Source organism: Amblyomma americanum, chromosome 3 (assembly GCF_052857255.1).
Source record: "Amblyomma americanum isolate KBUSLIRL-KWMA chromosome 3, ASM5285725v1, whole genome shotgun sequence".
Classification (NCBI taxonomy): Eukaryota; Metazoa; Arthropoda; class Arachnida; order Ixodida; family Ixodidae; genus Amblyomma; species Amblyomma americanum.
Genome location: NC_135499.1, coordinates 154,346,320 through 154,354,245, shown reverse-complemented (window position 1 = coordinate 154,354,245; position 7,926 = coordinate 154,346,320).

Genomic DNA, 7,926 nt, shown 5'->3' with positions numbered 1-7,926 from the left:
TCGAGGGAGCATTGAGACAGTGTAATTTGCACGCTGTTTTTTGGAGAGCTTGCAGGACCATGAGAGCGTAGTACATATCAGGCATCGAGCTTCTATTTCTAAACGGATTATTTGCAGGGACTCATGTATATAAGAAGGGCCGTATGCTAACAACTGCCGTTGAGCACACATGACTAACGGAAGTGTGAGGATTTTTGTGCATGTAATCGCAGGCCTTATTACGGCGTCTGTGTGTACGTGTGTATGGTGATTTATTATCCAAGGAGAGGGGAGGAGACAATACAAGAATTTACTCGAACTCCGTGCACTTCGTTATTGTCGCATGCCTTCGTTTTGACTGGAAACATGAGCCAGTCCGGACGGATGGTAAGAATTGAATTGAGTCGCACGGAGAGACTGTATAATAATGTCCTTCCATAAACTACCTTCGTTCCATCCAAGATTACGGACATAGAGCACAAGGCGTGGTTGTTCCGCGGAAGTAGTGCGTGGGGAAAGCGCTTTCATAAGGTCCTTGTCTTCCACCTGTACCAACAATTAAATATCTGTAATATTGCGTTATTATTAAAAGCCTCATTGTGAAAAAAAGCAGCGTACGTCGTAGTGAGTTCTACAATTGCCGCCTATAATAGTGGCAGGGGTTACCTTCTACTTGCCATGTTTGCCAGGGAGCATATTGTAGAGATGGGAATGCCCCTCTCCATTTGTAGAAGAAAGAAGGAATAGGTTGGAAGTGGCTCCCGCTCGAAAAACCTTTCAAAAAACGACTTTATGAAATTGATGCTGAAGAAAAATGAGCACGAATTAGTGAGAAAAATGAAAATGCTGAAGAATGACGTAGGAAAAATAAAAATGACCAACACTGAGAATCAATTTAAAGCATGTCAATAAAAAGAGAAAGAAGAAGTCATCCTACAAGTGCATTGTCATCGCATATTGATCATTAAGTCCCGCAATTATTTTTTGTGCTCAAGTATAACGCGGGCGATATCATCCTTATGAGCAGAAAACAAGCGCGGAAAGCGGGCAGCTATACCAGTTGACAGCAACACGCAAATAAAGACCTTTGTTGTTGACAGCGCTTACAAATACGGGAGGCGCTGAGTTAGCGCCTGTGACGTCGTCTTTCATGGCTCTCTCTTCTGTCCGTATTTTTAAGCGCTGTCAACAGCAATGGATCAGCACCAACCAACCCGACTACTTATCCTATTCAAGTAAGAACCATTCCAGGTTCTTTTCTGCGCAAGTCGCAGGACAGTCGCTGAGCCTTATATTATATGCCTGTAGTCCTCAGCGCAGAAATTGTGCTTCTGGTCTTGTCATTCGTCCGTTGTACAACTCTCCAACGTCGATGTAACAGAGTTCAATTTCCCGCCAATGCATGGGTCCATCGCACCAAATTCACGCCAACCGTTTTAAGAGGTCGGACAGCGATTTCTTCATCGTCGCTCGTTTAGTCCTTTTAAGCCGTCGAGCGATAAAAGACTGACTCACAAGAGACAGCCACCATCGATAAAAAAGGATTACAATGAAGATGGACTTTTACAGTGCAAGGGTAACTTTTGCACAAAGACCACCACTGCGCAAGGTACTTTGTCTACACGAAGTGCTGTCGACGACCCATTTCCCAAGTATTTAACACCGGATAAGCCGAGCTCCAGGCCTGAACACTTGATCGTGCACAGTGCACGGCGGCACTGCACATCGAACCCCGCCCGTTCCGCATGCCGGGCAGATGCTCAAACTCTAGGCCACCTTTACGGTCAAGCGCGAGTTCATTGTGAACGATTAGAACAAGCACGATTATATCTAGGCTGCACTAAGAACCAGTCCTCTGTAGCGCAGTTATGTTAGATCAACTGGGGTGCCTTCAATACTCGGTCGTTAAATTCGCAAACATGTGAGGCTTCTGATATTTTTACGTAACTACTGTGATATTTTCGCAACTTTTCTGACTTTTACTGGATAGCTTATCCCATACTGTGTCATAATTCTCTAGGAGAAACGTGATTTTCAAAGCGTTAGCTATCCTTATCTATTTCCGCACTTTTCCGCAAGTGGCGGCGTGCGACGATGATAATGGTGAAATCATTTAAATAGGCACTGAAATTCCCCGTCAGCCCCCTATTCCGGAAGCCCATTACATCTAGAAGGCGCTCTAGCCTTCTCGGTTAGCTCCTGCTATACTTTCAGGTCTGAGGTTGAAGAGCGTTCGCATCAAGACGGGTATATGGCTGCCATGACGAAGCGCAGCACAGCAGGCTGATTGGTCTGCATGGAATGACATCGTACGTGACGGCACTCCATGTAGACCAATCAGCGTGTGAGCTTGCGCAGCCTGTTAGCATATGGCGTCAGCAAGCTCAAAAGAATACGAAGCCACAAGATTTCTTAAGACCTACAGCGTCCCTGTCGCCCAACACCCCATGTTGTGCTGCACCTCGAATGAATGTTCCTGAAATGTCATGTAGGAAGCAGGAAAGGCTTCAGATACTAAATAGATCCGGTCAGCTCGAGATCCAGGCAGAAAACACTTAGCCCGTCAAAATAAACCAGCCTTACATGCCGCGTAGGCCGCACCAAAGCGATGTACGTGATATGACTCTTCGGTTCGGGGTGCAGAAGCGGAGGAGAAGTGACTTAGACGCCAAGGCCCTGCAGCTTTTGCCGCAGCACTACCGGCGAACAAACTTCGACGACAGGACTTTGCAGTTCGAAACGCCTCTAGGTAGAAGCGAGGCGACGGAATCGCAAGCCGAGGTAACAGTGCCGGAGTAGACTGCAGCCAAGGAATTCAACAAGCAGTCTGACACAACCCCGTCCTACTACAGCTGCTCGGTAGGAGATAGCGTGTGGTTCAAGAATGATCTCGCAGCCGTGGTTCTGGCCCTGCAGCCGATACTCTCGTTGCAGTTTCCCGACAGCGTTTTCACGAACCGTAACACCGCAGCGGTGGCCAAGTGGCTGATCATCCGCCTCGTATGCGGGAGGTACGGGGTTCGATCCCCAGTGCCGCCGGGTGCCCACCGGTAATACAATAGGTACAAGCTTTCCCCTGGTCTGGTGCTCGGCTTATTTAGGTTGAAACGCTTGGGAAATGGGTCTTTGACCCCACCTTGAGAAAAAGCAAAATACCTTGTGACATGGCGCTCTGTGGCCATAGCTGCTCTTGCGCCATAAAAATCCATATTCATCATCATCATCATCCCGAACCGTACCTCATGCAGACGGCAGCGGACGATTCTCAGAAGTACCATCAAGTGAAATGGTTTTCGCTGATTAGGTTCTCAGAACACATTTTAAAAGGTGCCAAACACCCAGGAAAAATTATGAATGATTTTCAGGCTGGTAAATATCGATTTAAGCAACGAGCAGAAATAAGTTATCTTCAGCGCACTGTTTAGACGGTGATATTGGCTCTGAAGCACCTCAGAATGCAACCTAAAAGAAAACATATCCCCAAGAAAGTGGTGAATAATTTATTTGCTGTTAATTTCTTTTTCTTGTTACCCTTCACTACCTAGGGGTTCCAAATTCGCAAGAGTGGAGCCTACTGGGATTCACAGATAGTCTTCATGAGACGACAAACCCAGGCTTGGATGGGTAGAGAACTGTCAGTGTTTGCTCGGGCTCAAGTCTGCAACATTGTTTATTTGCACAACATGCCTATGTGTTGCAGGTTCTCCACTGTTCGAGGAAGAAAGTGCAGGTGAGGCACAGAATATTTGCTACATTCGTATGGCGTTCCCAATGGGAACCCATTCATCACGATAGCCTATTTCTTTCTCTAGAGTCTGGTGAAATCGGCCTTGTTCACTTATTCGTGCATCAGCTTGTTTCGCGTACTTTTCTTTTTCGAATCGTCAAACCACCCTTTTTAGTAGCTGTGCTTATTACGCATCTCAGTGCTCATTTGCCTTTCCTATTCTCACCGACTTAACGCACTCGTGAGGGGCATTTATGTGGATTCCTTATAGAAGTTGATGACACTTTCAATTTCCTCACTGTGCGCTTTTCTTTAGACTACCTGTATAGCCTCTCCAGAATGCCGATGACTCAGGCACTTACAGAGCATTTTCTTCCTCTACCGGTGTATCAGCAACCTTTTCTGGAGTTCCTTGGTGCCAGTGTTTTGAAACGTGTTAGGCCTATGCGCATTTCTTCTGCTGCAAAAACATTCTTCTTCTAATTGCGCACATCCACGCTGCCTGTGAAGGCATGGCTTTATGCTGAGGAGATGCTTGCGCCGTGGTCGGTAAACTGCCGCCTGTGCAGTATACCAGAGACAATTGACCATTGTTTTATTATGTATAATAATGCTATATTCTTCTGGGAGATTTTACAACGAAAACTTAAGAAGGGCATTGACATCACACCCTACAGTATCCGTTTTTTGCCCGTAGAGAAAAACTGTGTTGAGCCATATGATCTATTTATGTTGCTAGGACAACTTTATTTAGTCTCTGGAAGAGCTGCATGATGGAAGGACACGTCGAATCACCACGGTCGTCGAAATTTTTGTTTCGTTAACAATGCGCTTTAGTGCGGGGAGTATATGCTGCCCTGGAAGAGCCGCCTAGCTGGCTCCCCTATCTTGATGCATGTGCGTGCCTCCCAGACTTTTGATGTTTTTTAAGGAGGGGTCATGCAGAGGGTCAGGTGGCCTGGTGTTTTGTGGCGGAAGCGTGCTTAGACTTTTCTTTTCGGCACTATTTCTATGCAATAAAGAAAAAGAATTAAAAAAAAATGTCTAGTGCTCTCGTGCAGTGGACAGCGAAACTGATCTGTTCTCGGCGCCGCGGGTTCAAATTCCAGTAGTAGCAATGTTTTATTTATTTATTTATTTATTTATTTATTTATTTATTTATTTATTTATTTATTTATTTATTTATTTATTTATTTATTTATTTATTTATTTATTTATTTATTTATTTATTTATTTATTTATTTATTTATTTATTTATTTATTTATTTATTTATTTATTTATTGGCTCGGTTACACTGACGGCGGCGACGCCGCTCAATCTACAAACGGGCACTTATGAGTTTCGCTCTAAAAGCAATTGTTGACGCTTTCACAATAATGTTGTGAACATCTTTATTGGAACAATAGCGCAGTGTTTCTGCCTACATGTCATGTACATTACCTGTAGCTATATTCTGCTAGCTTCTGCCCGTTTTCATTAAGTCCACTGATTATGCACGTTATAAACTTTGTTGACGCATTTTTTCGTTAACATGCATTCCATCTCTCTTTAGCCGCGCCTTTATTAGTCATCAATAAACTAATCATCCACTGATCATCTGGAAGCGAATAACCAGTACCACAGTTTACTTCTGCTTTAACACCGTCCTTCCTTCAGAAATGTTAAATTAGTTGCAAAAAAAGGATGAAATACTAATTCCTGGTGCTTTTATGTATAATGAATCCTTGAATTTTACCAACGCTAAAAAAATTGATATCGCATTTTGAATGTGGATGCCTTAGCTGGTTTAATTCGGACGTGATGATTTTCTTTCTTCGATTCTTTCGTAAACATGGCAAAAAAGCAAAAGAAATAAAGCAAGAAACATTTGCACATTAAGCAAACGCTCATCGAAGGAACTATGCCCTGTGACTGCATAACGCACCATTTTCTCTAGAGACCGGAACAAACGTCCAAAGACTTTCGAACCCCAGTGCATCCCCGACTCAAAAAGAAACAAGAAAACAAAGCTGCATCATCAGACAGGGCCCATCAGTGATTGCAGTTGGTCACGAGCGATTGGGATCAGTTTTAGCCCGACAGTAAGCAGGGCTGAAGCCCCATACAGAAGGCATTACCCTGAAAGCCTAGCGTAGCTAGTACGTTGCACAGGCTTCTTTGGCTCTGGTTAATAGTGATCTGTGCTAACCTGATCTGCACTGACGCACTGTATTTGTTCAAGGCCCGAAACTATTGCTCTTTAATGTGGTTAGGAAGGGATATCCGTCTCACTGGATAGAGAAAGGACCGCGTTTACGCTTTACACTCTATGATGGCTTATGCGACTTGCGTTTTGTTAAGCAGAGCTTCGTCTACAGATGGCACTTTATTCTTCCTTCTATCTCAATCAGACTGACTTTCCTCGTTATTGTGAACAGCATGCCTTAAATGGATCGGGTGCTCTTCAAAAAATACCACTCCGGACACGGATACTGTCTTGTGCGGCAGCGTTCAGAAATGGGTTGACTTTGATACACCCTGCGGCGGTTGATCCGTAAAAAAGATTTATTTATGTGTAAATTCATGAACCAGCTAAAGCAAAGTCTTACCCTCCACTGTTTTTTATAGTCAACATAATTTCGCCGTGGTATAAAGCGAACACATACTCGAGATCATATTTGGCGTTTCATCCAAAAAATGCGATGCCTCTGCCAGGACTTACTACGTCTTGCCTCTCCTCACCTGCCGCCTTCTGCACGCAGGAGCAATTATCTGTGCGCTCAAACGAAACGTGTACCTGCAGCACTTTCACATCCCGTTTAAGCCTCCTTCGTATTTTTTGCGCTGGTTTTCTGCTGTGGACAAGGGAAATGAGATGTTTCTCTTTTTTTGCAGATTTGTACATTGTTAAAAAGGCATAAAGTAAAAAATGTGCACAACTTAGGGCAACAATAAAAAGAAATGCTTGCTAATTCGACATGTCTGTCGTGTGCCTCAGTGGGCTTACATTTGTGCAACCGCAGGTTTGTGACATCGACTGCAGGTGCGACCCCATCAGGCCGAGTTTCATTGCGCAGGCATGTCTAATCACAGAATAAACCTTCAGCTACCACAAAGAAACGCCACTGCCTGCAAATGCAAGCAGCAAATATCCCTTCCTTGAACGCAGCAAGATGTAAAACTTTGAACGGAACAAAATAAAAAACACAGGAAGCTCGAGAGGTGCAGAGCGCTGTCCTAGATCAAACTTGCACGAAGAACATTCCGCCAAGAACGGACGTTTTTCCGGTATTCAGAGGCAAGATTCGAGGAGTGCTTTCTGGTTCAGACAGAGAAGAAGCACGGAAACGAGAGTGAAAAACAGAGGATGTAGAAAACAGACAAAGAGACGCCAATCAACACAAGAAGCGCGAACGCACAGCAGGATGGTTCTCGAGTGCATGCCAGTAGCGACTTTGTTCTCCCTGCATTCTCCACACTTCACACTAGACAGTTCCTCCGCACTCCTGCTGCACACAGAATTTTTGTACAATTCCTACTTTCCTGTTCCCCCTATTCATCACATCTTTGCTTCTTTAGCTTTAATAATATTTATTTTTTTCTACTCCCCACCCACTAGCTCTAAGGGCTGTGCCACTGGCTTTCTGAAGGCTTTATTTAGAGCCTCCTTTCTGCTGCGTTTTGATCCATGCGCTTCACTTCGTGGCAGGTGGCGTCGTTTTTTTGTTCTATCACGGCAGCATGAAACACACTTTTGCACTCTACGCGCCGTTATTTCTGTGTGTTTTCATCGCTTGTTAGGCGGGTGTGTGTATTTTTTGTTTTGTTCTTATTAAAATACCTTTTCAGCCTTTCCAGCATAATCACAAACATATGGGCTATCCATGGCAGCCTAGGCTATTTTGGTGTTACATGCTTTCTTCACTGTGCACACATCGCACATCGTTTCACACATCACTCTGCGAAATATTCACACTGATCAGAAGCTGAAACATAAGCTGTAGTTTATTATTGCAAGTTCATATCATTTCTCTTTAAATTTATTTTCGCTCTCATTCTTTCTGGGCTATCGCAGCGCACTCTACAGCGGACCAAGTATTCTGGAAGAGAACAGGTCTGAAAGGGAGAAGGGCAAAAGGTCCGAGACTCAAGCAAAGCGATTGCAACTGATTCAGCCAGTTATGCAACTAGAACGGTGTTCGCCAACAACTGCACTGCGGCAGTGACCACGTGATTTTTC